This window comes from Gekko japonicus, unplaced genomic scaffold (genome assembly GCF_001447785.1).
Source record: "Gekko japonicus isolate JY-2015 unplaced genomic scaffold, Gekko_japonicus_V1.1 scaffold67, whole genome shotgun sequence".
NCBI classification, from domain to species: Eukaryota; Metazoa; Chordata; class Lepidosauria; order Squamata; family Gekkonidae; genus Gekko; species Gekko japonicus.
In genome coordinates, this window is record NW_015161948.1 from 21,311 (window position 1) to 33,862 (window position 12,552).

At 46.8% G+C, this 12,552-nt stretch overlaps 1 long non-coding RNA gene across 1 annotated transcript in view; it reads left to right on the forward strand.

The window, feature by feature from the left end:
• LOC107125938 overlaps window positions 1-4,879 on the forward strand; it is a 7,235-nt gene extending 2,356 nt beyond the window's left edge. Inside the window, exons 2-3 of the long non-coding RNA XR_001483053.1 lie at window positions 1,388-1,494; window positions 4,765-4,879. This is a non-coding gene — a long non-coding RNA (uncharacterized LOC107125938). The remainder of the gene's footprint in view (window positions 1-1,387; window positions 1,495-4,764) is intronic.
• The last annotated feature ends 7,673 nt before the right edge of the window (window positions 4,880-12,552 follow it).

Consider the following 12,552-nt stretch of genomic DNA (forward strand, 5'->3'; position numbering starts at 1 on the left):
TAGTTGTGACAAATGGTAGGGAAGCTCAGTATTTCTGTATACAGTTGTAGGGGCTTTATTGCAATGTGTTATGGCCTGATATTATGTTCTTATTCCAGTGTGGGGTGTGTGGGGGGGCAATGGAAGCCGAGTGATAGGGTCTCTCCAAGTGATTGCCAGAAGTGAGATGCGTCCTGGTCTTGTGTCTTACAGATAATCTTACAAATAGCCCTTTGCATTTATATCATACTTTCAACTTTAAAAGGATCATAATGCTGATTCTGTGAACTTAGGCAAATCACGAGAGGTAGAGCAGGAAGGGTTGCATCAGTGCTTAGTTCTTGTGGCCCTTTCTTGCACGCCCAGGGAAATGCTGATCGCCACTTTGGGGCCAGGAAGCAATTTTTCTCCAGGCCAGTTTGGCCCCCAGTGATCCTGGAGTTTTTTTGTTTTTTTTAATCATATTCTGGGCGTGGAACAGGGGTCACTGGGGTGTGTGTGGGGTATTGGTGAATTTTCTGCATTGTGCAGGGGGTTGGACTAGATGACCCTGGAGGTCCCTTCCCACTCTATGAGTCTATGATTCTATAATTCACCCAGGCTGGCTGTGGGCATGCCAGCACCTCTGTCAGGCAGAAGTGCCTGAGATCCTCCCTCTCCCCTTTTCCTTTGCCTGACATGGAGGTGAAGGGAAGGGAGAGGGGGGAAAGAATGGATCCCAGGTGCTTCTGCCTGCCAGAGGGGCTGGTGCACACTTCCGGTGATGTCAGGGGGTGTGGCATATGCTAATAAGCTATGCTAATACGCTCCTGCAGCTCTTTTTCTATGAAATGACCCCTGCTAAGTGCTATCAAGTTGCTTCCAGCTTATGGTAAACCTATGAATTAGTGTCTTCCAGAATGTTTTATCATTAACAGCCTTGCTCAGGTCCTGCAAATGGAGGGCCGTGGCTTCTTTTATAGAGTCAATCCATCTCCTGTTGGGTCTTCCTCTTTTCCTGCTGCCTTCAACTTTTCCTAGCATTATTGTCCTTTCCAGTGACTCTTTGTCTTCTCATAATGTGACCAAAGAATGATAACCTCAGTGTAGTCATTTTAGTTTCCAGCAATAATTCAGGATTGATCAGATCTAGAACCCAAATAATTCAAATAGGTTCCTTTTGTGGGCCACATCCTTTTTTAATTGCTGCATGGCTACATTAAAATTCATCCAGATACCTGCCAAAGGAGAAGGTACAGTGAGCCACCAGAGAAATTTGCATCAAGCACGTCTCTTGGATGGTGGAGATTGTGTTGACAAGATCTTAATCGATTTACCTGAGGACTGACAGACCCATAAGATAATATGTAGAGAGGATTTACTAAGCTCCACATATATGCTTCTTTCAATTTTTCTTTAATATTCACAGAGACCATTATTTGACCCACCTTCAAAGCTTTCCTCACTTCAAATACAAATTACAGATGAACAAGCTTCTGGCATATGGCCTATGGATTCTTCTCAGCCTTTCCTCTGGTAAGATCCCATAGGAAAATTTGAAGAGCAAATAGTGTTTCAAATTTTAGGCAGATTTGTAAACCAGAACACTTGAATTTGAATGAACATAAGAACATAAAGAGCTGTGGTGGCTCAAGTGGTTAAGATGCTGAACTGCAGGCTGTGGAAAGTCAGTAGTTCAGCAGTTTGAGATCCGAGTTGCCACATGATGGAGTGAGCTCCCGTCTCTAGTTCCAGCTCCTGCCAACCTAGCAGTTCGAAAGCAAGAAATTGCAAGTAGATAAATAGGTACCACTGCAGTGGGAAGGTAATAGCGTTCCGTGCACCTTGATGTTTAGTCATGCTGGCCACATGACCACGGAAACGTCTTCGGACAGCGCTGGCTCTTCGGCTTTGAAACGGAGATGAGCATCGCAACCCTAGAGTCGGACTCGACTGGCTTTCGAGCAAGGGAACCTTTACCTTTAAGAACATAAGAGAAGCCAAAGTTGGATGAGGCCAATGGCCCATCCAGTCCAACACTCTGTCACACAGTGGCCAAAAATACCAGGTGCCATCAGGAAGTTCAGCAGTGGGGCCAGGACACTAGAAGCCCTCCCACTGTTGCCCCACCAGCACCAAGCACCAAGAAGACAGAGCATCACTTGCCCCAGATTTGCTGCAGACTACCTTGTGGCTAATAGCCACAGATGGAACTCTGCTCCATATGTTTATCCAATTCCCTCTTAAACCTCCAAAGGAAGTTTAAAAAACATATTGTGGGCCAAAGGTTAAAAACATAAATAAGTATATAGACAAAAGAGTCTTTATTTCAAAGGCATATAAAAACCTTGTAGGGGCCCAAATAACGCCTCATAAAATGTTCAAAGTGACAAATGCACTTTAATTTGCATGCCAGATTTTTAGTTTCACACGTTTGCAATGCAAACATAAAGCTTATCCTGGAATCCAGGACCTGGATATTAAAATGCTTTCTCTACCGCTTTTTACTACCTTGGCTCAGAGCACTTGTGTCATGGGAGATCTTTGTTTTAATCTTTCCTCCCCTTTCCTCTGTACCTGCCTTGGGCAGGTTCTCTGGAGAGGCAGCAGAACATTTTTCTAAATAAAGAAACTGATAAATACCATTGTCCTGATCTAAATCACCCCAAGCAGCTGTTAGCCACACAAGAGAAAAAAAAAATAGGTACTTGTATTGTGCCTGTAATATCCCCCCCCCCCAGGCTACAGTGGGTAATTTATTGGGTAATCCTAATCAGGACTAGGGCTGCAGTGGCTCAAGTGGTTAAGACGCTGAACTGCAGACTGGAAGGTTGGTAGTTCAGCAGTTCGAGACCTGAGTGCTGCATGATGGAGTGAGCTCCCGTCCCTGGTCCCAGCTCCTGCCAGCCTGCAGGTAGATAAATAGGTACTTGCTTTGGTGGGAAGGTAACAGCGTTCCATGGGAAGGTAACAGCGTTCCATGCGCCTCAGCGTCTAGTCATGCCGGCTATATGACCACGGAAATGCCTTTGGACAGCGCTGTCTCTTTGGCTTGGAAATGGAGATGAGCACCACATCCCTAGAGTCGGATTCGACTGGCTTTCAAGCAAGGGAAACCTTTACCTAATCAGGACTATTCAGTCCTATGTCATTCAGTGGGGCTTACTCCAAGAAAGGGTCCTTAGGACAAGCTTGAAGCCTAACCACACTCCTACTCCTGGGAGTAAGCCTCACTGAATAACATGAGGCCTCCAAATAAACCTGCTTATGTTTTCTCACTTAGTTCGGGGAAATGGAGCTGGGAAAAGTGACTGTCACTGAATGTCGCTGTTCCAATCAAAATCAAAGCCCCTTGCATCTTTTGGTAAATTTAAGAATATATATATTGTTGAGAGAAAGATTCCGAACACAAACATTTATTTATTTATTTATTGTTAAATTTATACCCCGCCCTCCCCAGATGGGCTCAGGGCGACTAACAGATGGGCACATATGCCAAAATTCCACAGGTTAAAAACAGAATAAAACAAGCAATAAAACAGTCGTTCATATTAAAACACTTGAATTGCTCAGAAGCCACCGGGTCTAGAATTTGGGTAATTCAACATTTTAGCACCACAGCACTGGCCCAGGTCAGGAATGGCCTGGAATGTTAAAACCGCTTTGCAGCAAGGAAAGCCAAAGAGCAGGGATGCCAGCCTCCAGGTGGGACCTGGGGATCCCCCGGAATCCGATCAGTTCCCCTGGAGAAAATGGTTGCTTTGGAGGGTGGACTCTGTGGCATTGTACCCCACTGAGGTCCCCAACCTCCCCAGGCTCCATTCCCAAATCTCCAGGAGTTCCCCAACCTGGATCTGGCAACCCTACCCCCCATCTGTTGCCGGTGCCAACTGTACCAAGGAGCCATTCATTGCTGGCCATGCTGCAAGTTCACCTTGACCAGGAGTTCCCCAACCTGGATCTGGCAACCCTACCCCCCATCTGTTGCCGGTGCCAACTGTACCAAGGAGCCATTCATTGCTGGCCATGCTGCAAGTTCACCTTGGTTCAGAGCTGTGCTGGGGCAACAATGGCTGGAAGCAGAGCTTGTGCAACAGGTGAGCCACCAGCGCTTGCCATCATCACCAATGGAGGACTTGGATCCAAGGCAAGTAAGCTCTATGGCCCTTCCATTTGCACAGAGGCCACGTGGATCCGTTTGCCCCAGACTGCCAGTGGTCCTTTAGGGCAATGGTCCCACCAGGAATTTCCCCAGTAAACTTAAAGCACCAGTCCCTCCCTATGTAGGACAAGTGTGTCGTGACTAAACTCCACTGAAACCAACAGGACTAAGTTAGTTGCAAGAAACGTGTTCAGTTGGCAATGCTTGCAGAGGCAGTGGCTCAATGGTGGAGCATTTGTTAGGCATTCAGGAAGTCTCAGGTTCAATCCCTGGCATGTCCAGTTGACAGGATCAGGTAGCAGGTGATGTGAAAGGTGCGGAAAGACAGGAGACACTCAATGCCGGGAGGAAGAACAGCTCTCCCTCCTTTATGCCGTTTTACAACTGAAACCGACCCCTCATTTGTTCTGTAATTACCCCTAAAGGAAAAGAAAATTGCCTGTCAGTGGGGAGGTCTTGAAGACATGGGGAGGCTTAAACCCTTCACTCTAAACCGGCCCCACATGGCCAAAATTAGTAGTTTAAAAACAAGGAGCTGCTCCAATTACAAATGTCCCAGCCTTGCATCAGGTTTAACTCTTACAGCTATCCCACCTGAATCTAGCTCCCATTTTTGTCTCCCCAACCCTACTTTCTTCTCCCAGTGAGTGCAATCTGGTGTCATGACTGTGAAAGGAAGTATGTAAAAGAAAAATGCCCCAAGGTGGAGCAAGCTAGGTGCTGGGCGGGTGAAGGAGAAAGCTGCTATAGGCAGAACCTCTACTATGGTAAGTGCACCTGACAAAGGACATTTTGTTGTTGTTCAGTCGCACAGTCGAGTCCGACTCTTTGCGACCCCATGGACCACATCACGCCAGGCCCTCCTGTCTTCCTCCGGTGTTTGCTTCATTAAAATGCAAAACTGCTCGAAGTGCTAAGGAAGGGTCAGGATGGTTGGATTATTGTCGCTCGAGGCAATAGCCACTCAGGGATACGCACAGCTAACATCAGGCTTCAAACTTTCAGAAGGATCCCCCCCCAGTCCCGGAGAGGAAAGAAACATTTGAATTTAACACAGCGAAGGGACTTTCATACTAGCCTTACACCTCTGAAAAAAATATTGTGTTATGCAGAACTGTGCATATGCCCCTTTCCTGTATATGTCCCAGCGGCTGAAGTTCAGTAAATCTCGAACTAAATGGCTGCTGGATTCACAAAAAGCTATTCAGATTCAAGGGCTTTGAACAGAAGGGACCAGGTCGCTGAGGGAACAAGAATCAGGACATGGCAGTCCACTAGTGTAGCCACATTCCTGGTGGCACCTAGAGATCTTCTGCTATTACAACTGATTTCCAGACAACCACGATCGGTTGTCTTGGAGGAAATGGCTGCTTTGGAGGGTGGATTGACTCTATGGCATTATGTCCCGTTGAGGCCCCTCCCTTCCCCAAACCCCTCCCTCCCCAGGCTCCACCCCCAAAATCTTCAGGAATTTCCCCATCCAGAACTGGCAACCATTCTTCTTCCCAAACGGAAGGATAATATGAATGCCACCAGTAGGGTTGTCACTTGCCAGGTACCTCCTGTTCACTAGGAGGGGCTAAGGGGTAGGGTTGCCAGATACAGGATGGGAACCTCCTGGAGATTTAAGGCTTGAGCCTGGGGAGGACATGGACTTCTTCAGTGGGTACAATGCCATGGACCCCACCCTCCAAAACATCCATTTTCTCCAGGGGAACTGATCTCTGTAGTCTGGAGATGAGCTGTGATTCTGGGGGATCCTAGGGTTGCCAGGTCTGGGCTGGAAAATACCTGGAGACTTTGGGGGTGGATCCAGGAGAGGGTGGGGCTTGGGGAGGGGCCTCAGCGTGGCACAGTGCCATAGAGTCCACCCTTCAAAGCAGCCATTTTCTCCAGGGGAGCTGATCTCCGTCAGCTGGAGAGCAGTTGTAAAAGCGGGAGATCCCCAAGTCCCACCTGGAGGCTGGCACCCCTGACTCCTAGATTGGTACCGTATAAGGGGCTAAGAGAGCTGAGGGGATTGCCTGTCTCATAATGTCCTTCCTGTTTCTTCTGTTCCCAGGCTCCACGCTCTTGTTTATGCGATACGGCTGCTTCAAGGGCTGCAGAGAGGTTTACAGGCCGGCGGCCTTCTTGTGGTTCACCTTCATATGCTGCAACGAAAACTATTGCAACAAATAGGCTGCGGTGGAGCTCTGACTACAAAAGACCAGAGGTCTAACAGCAGATGCGGCATGTCCTCCTTTCCCTCTTTATCATTTCTCTGTATAAGCACAATCTGTAGCTGCCTTCTTGTATAGTTTCTCCCTCCTACCCCCCCTTTTTTGCTGACACAATCGAGGTCAGGTGAGAGCAGAGTTTGATGCATACTTGTAAACCGCTTGTCACAGAGCTGCTGGAGAGAGAGAGAGGCCCCGATAGGGGAAAAATATTTTTCTAATATGTAAACATGAAATAGGGACAACACATAAGCTGGAAGCACAAGTTGCTTAACTGGATTGTATCTATTTGCACAATAAACTGATTATTATGGGATATGGAAATATTTGTTGGGCAGACCTGGGAGGGTGAGATGGGTTGGGGGTCTGATCAACGGAAGAGCTGGAAGGAGGGATGTCAACTCTGGGTTCAGAAATCCCAGGAAATTTGAGGGTGGACGAGGTTTAGGCAGGGGAGGGACCTCAGTAGGTTTTGCTGCTGTACGGTCCACCTTCCAGAGCAGCCATTTTCTCCTGGAGAAGTGGGAAAATGTTTTTTTTAGATGAATGAATAAATTAAGCAATCTATGTAGTCTGGAGGTCAGCTGTAATTCCGGGAGATCTCCAGCCCCCACCTGGAGGCTGGCAACCCTAACTGGAAGCCTTGTTCCTTGTGAAGATCTCTCTGCTGGCCTTCATGAGAACAGCCCTTCAGTGCACCCTGCTCAGACCCCCACGTCCCTGTCTTCTGCAGGTTGCAAACGGATTGGTTGGAAAATCTGTCCGTCGTTGACCTGGGATGACACAAAGCACATGCATTTATAATCTGCTCCCTTCAGGAGATCATTTCCACCATAACCTATTACACCTTTCAAGTCAAGTCAAGTTTATGAATACGGTCAAGCGACCAGCCACTGTAGAACATTTCCAAGAGGAATAATAAAATACACAGTAAATACATAAAATCAAATAGATATATAAAAACATTAAAACGGATACGGGAGCAATACAATTATTATTAAAACGCACCAAAACAACGCTAATTTGTTGGCAATTCACTATCTAACATACAAGCTTCCTTTTTTTAAGGGCCTGGAAACAAAATTTTGCCACAGCCAGGGGTCGTTTCGTAGCAAAAGAGCTAGTCATTAGCATAACTCATTAGCATATGCCACACCCCCTGACATCATAAGGCCTGGCGGTGGACCTGCAAGGCCAGCGGGAGTGCGAGGAAGCCCCGCCAAGGCCCTCCCTGGCCCCAGGCAGGCAGGGGTGGGGAGAGGCGGGGAGGAAGCAACTTACCCTCCCTCTTCTCCTGCCTCCTCCTGGCTGAATGAGGGCCGGAAGCGGGGCGGCCGGAAGCAGGGGGCAGGGCTTCATCATGTGCCCCGCCCCCGTACCTCACCCGGGGACCTGCGATCCCCCGCGATCCCCCCCCGAAATGACCTCTGGCCACAGCTAAAGAAATCCTTTCTCTCCGGTCTTTTAGCAAAAAGTTTAAAATCCTTAATTCCGCAAATTTCAACTGGACATCCAAGGGTTTAAATTTGGACAACAATGGAAAAATTAACAGCTGTCTCTCCATAGCATAAAAGTTACAATGTAACAGAACATGTGAGACCAACTCTATTTCAAGATTTGTACAAGGGCAACATCTTTGGGAACTAGGCCAACCTATTACATCCTTATCGAAAGGGTCCTCTGTCATTGCACCAGATTCTTTCACAACTGGTGCAGTGTAGCCTTTGATGAACCCAGCTATCCCTTAGGGTAGCACGCTGTAAGGTTGCCAGCTCTGGGTTGGAAAATACCTGGAGACTTTGGGGGTGGATCTGGGAGATGGCGCAGTTTGGGGAGGGGAGGGACCTCAGCATGGTACAGTGCCATAGAGTCCACCTTTCAAAGTAGCCATTTTTAAAAAAATTCTCCAGGGGAGCTGATCCCTGTCAGCTGGAGATCAGCTGGAGATCTCCAGGACCCACCTGGAGGCTGGCAACCCTAGCATGATGGTGCATACAGTTGTCAATGGCAGATTACACTGTCTTCTGGATTGCTCTCTAATGAGAGCTCAAACCCAAAAGAATCAATGCTACCTGCTCAAGACTGGAGCAGAGACTGGATGCAAAATCTCTGAGCTTATTGATGCCCCAGCATCCCTCTGTTGTACACCATTATTATTTTTTGGCCCTTTTGATGCATTTCCCCCATGATGTGATTGTGTGGTAGTTTGGAAAGAGGTGCTAATCATGGATCAAGGAGAACAATTTCAAAGCCTGTCAAACCATTGCCGGCCTTTGGCGCTTCTCTCAAAGTCCCACCTTACTTCATAAGGTTCTTGTGCAGATAAAATGAGACAAGCAGACTGGTAAATACCTGCTTGCCTGTGGGGAGTCACAGTTGCTGCTAGGTGATCGTGAAGTAGTGCTGGCAGGTTCCTCCTGGCAACTGGTGGGGGATGGGGGCGACGACTTACCAGTAGAAAGAGAAAGGCCTAAGCCAGGGGTGTCAAACATGCTGCCTGGAGGCTGGATCAGGCCCCCGGAGGGCTTCCATCAGGCCCGCAGTGTAATTGGTTGTCTTCCAGTTCTGCTGCTGCTGCTGCATCATCGTAGGTTTGCAGCTTACAGATACACACCTGAACAGCATACTCAAGATTCTAACAACACAGACATTCTGATGCAATAATTCAGAGCAAGAGATGTCAATTATCAGACACTGTTAAATAAACAAAATATTGCAAGAGTGCCAATGTTTTAAGCATATTTTTATTTTAAGTTAAAAAAAAAACCACTTTGTGTTTGTGTCCTTTATAACATTTATATCTCCGCTACCTGCCATTACATTTTATGACACACAGGGCCCGGCCCAACAAGGTCTCATTTATGTCAGATCTGGCCCTCATAACAAATGAGTTCGACACCCCTGGCCTAAGCCATGTCGCCAATGTTGCTCAGGTGGTGATGTCATGCCAGCAACTTCTGGGTGATGCTCTGGCATTTGGGCAAAAACTCAATTGTAAAACTGGCTTCAACCATAGAGTTTTTGCCCAATACCAGAGCATCACCCAGAAGTCACTGACTTGATCACATCACATTCTGTGCAACCCCAGTAATGTGACCTAGACCTTTTTCTTTCTACTGGCAAGTCCCTCTCCTGGCCAGCTGATGATTGGCCGCTGGGAGGCAGGGCCTGGCAGTGGGGGACCAAATTTTGTTTCTTGGTGAAGACTCAATTTTTTTTCCTCTTTTGGGTCCCTGGTACTCAAGAAATGACCAATTTTTGGTATGAAAAAACAAAACAGGTAGATGGCCACAAAAAAACTGTGAACCGGAAACTTCTGCACAATGTGCAAATGCTGATGATTCCCCACGCTCTGCCCAGAGCTTCTTGAAGGAGCAAGGGCTGGCCACAAACCTGGTGAAAGAATACTTGTAATCTCCTCTTCTGGGCTATCTTGTGTGTCAGCATTAAAGAAAAGTAACACTGAATGCAAAGAGAAATATACAGGACCCAGAACAAGCCAAAAAAATGTACCCAGATGCACAGAATGTGTTATGTCCGATGTTTAACAAAATAGTCAGAGAGTGATTTCAGCAAAACTCAGGTTTATTTCAGCTCGACAACCACTTCTCTAACACGGTACAACTTCTGATAGCCCGAACAGCTATTCCATTGCAGCTGCTCGGTATTTAAACATTCCGGGCTAATGTAGCCACTCCTACTATACAGTTATCAACCTATCAGGTTGAGCGCATAAGGGACCAATCAGAGTCTTTCCCGCTTACATACATTTGAACCTGATTGGTCGCATTAGTCTTGGACTTCAATCCCTGTTCAAGACGAAGCTTAACATTGCTTCCCTATGAGATGTTTCACATTACATCTTAACGTATTCATGGCAGCTTCTGAATACATTACAGAATGAATGCTAGTTTAAAGTTTAATCTGTTTTAAATTTAACATCTCTAATACAAATGGGTACTTGATATGAGATAGATAAATAGACCTTCCTTCGCACCTTGATATATTGTTTTATCCGCTTAAGGTTCTAATGAATATGTAGACGTGGTGAAAATATGTAATATTGGATACATAGTAATGATGAAACTAACGATGTAGTCAAAATAGATTAACTCTGAAGTCTGAAACTTAAACTTAAAATGTAGAATACAAGATAATATACAAATTCTATATTATAGTTATACCTTAAAAATTATAAAGAAGGGGATGGAAGGGAAAATACCTTCTGTCTTATACATTTTGTATTACATGATTGTCCTTGACAAACACAAGTATCTGGTATAACCCTCTTTTCCTTTTCTTTCCTGTATCCCCACTCTCTTCCTAAACAAATAAATAGGGGTGTGGGGGGGGAGAAAACAGTTCCTGTCCCTTGAATAAAGCTTAATGTGTAAGAATGGGCAGCTAAAGCTTTTCTTGGCATGGCAGTAAATATCACCTGGAAAAGCCTATTAATCCTCTTAAAGGGACAGGACACTTTTATCCAGCCCAGTTGGTAACCCTAGGTAGTGATTGCAGTTTTGCATGAGAAACTGCTTCAGATCTGTACTCTGTCAAGGAAGCTAATTAGGTGACCTGGGGCTAGCCTCCTCGCTTTCCTTCTGCCCTGCCTAACTGTCAGTAGGGTTGCCAAGTCTGGGTTGGAAAATACCTGGAGACTTTGGGGGTGGAGCCAGGAGAGGGCGTGGTTTGAAGAGGAGAGAGGCCTCAACATAATACAATGCCAGAGAGTCCACCCTTCAAAGCATCAATTTTCTCCAGGGGAGCTAATCTCTGTTGGCTGGGGACCAGTTGTAAAAGCGGGAGATCCCCAGGCCCCACCTGGGGGCTGGCAACCTTAACTGGCAGTGTTGGTGAGAGGATGAATGGTGAGGTGAGCAGTTTTGGGTCTCCCTTGTGGAGAAAAGCAGGGTGTAAATATCTAAACAACAGGAACTGAAAGATGCAGCTTCCTCCGACCCGTATGAGAAGGCTCACTTGCCCAACTCCCTTCTTTCATGCAACTTATAGAGTTTCCCTTTGCATCAGATCTATTCACCTGCCAGGCTCTTCATAAGCCTGGCTAGGGTCGCCAGCCTCCAGGTGGTAGCTGGAGGATTCAACTCATCTTCAGATGACAGAGATCAATTCATCTGGAGAAAATGGCCACTTTGGAAGCTGGACTCTATGGCATTATGTCCCAAACCCCGCCCTCCTGAGGCTCCACCCCCCAAAAATCCAGGTATTTCCCAACCAGGAGCTGGCAACTCTAAGCCTGGCCTACCTTTCAGTTCTTAGTAGACTCAGGCTCAGACCTCGTGACTCAAAAGGTGAGCTCGGGGAATGGTGCCTGGCAAAAGCAGGGAATGAAGCAGAGAATGCTTTCCAGTCTGTAGCCACTGCTGTTTCCAGGTGGGATTGACAGCCCTGGAGAGGAAAGTGTCCTGTCCCTTTAACAGAGGCCTAGAAAGTAGGAACAGGCAGCTGAAGCCTTTCATGGCCTGGAGGCAAATAGCATCACTTAGCAAATAACATCCCACTAAGTCTCTCTTTAAAAGGACATAAACCGCTGGCAACTCTATCAATGCACCATGCATATAGAATTCTACTAAGGCTGCTTTCACATATCTTTGGATAAGGCGCTCTCAAGACGTGGTAGCAATCGATTGCAAACAAGTGCTATAGGGTATTGAGAGTGCCTTGTCCAACGTGTGTGAAAACAGCTTAAAGCGGAACATGCCAGTTGCACTTAGGGTTGCCAACAGCCCTGGCGAAACATGTTCTGTCCCTTTCATAGGGGCTTAATATGTAGAAACAGACAGCTGAATCTGTTCAGGGCTTAGAGGAAAATAATAGGACCTGATAAATGACGACCCTTTTAAAGGGACAGGACACTTTTTCTCCAGGCAGTTGGCAACCCTAGAACTTGGGCAGAAGATGTAGCTTCTGAATTAGGACAGATAGACAGGGATGTGGTTGCTGTTTGTGCCAGAAAGACATGAATTTTACATTCCTCCACGTCAGTGCCCCTGACTCCTACAGCCCTTGAGAGCCAGCTTGGTATAGTGGTTAAGAGTGGCGGAATCTAACCTGGAGAACTGGGTTTGATTCCCCACTCCTCCCCATGAAGGCAGTTGGGTGACCTTGGGTCAGTCACAGTTCCCTCAGAACTCTCTCAGCCCCAGCTACCTCACAGGCAATGCTCCCTCTAAGCCAGGGGTGTCAACCATGTGG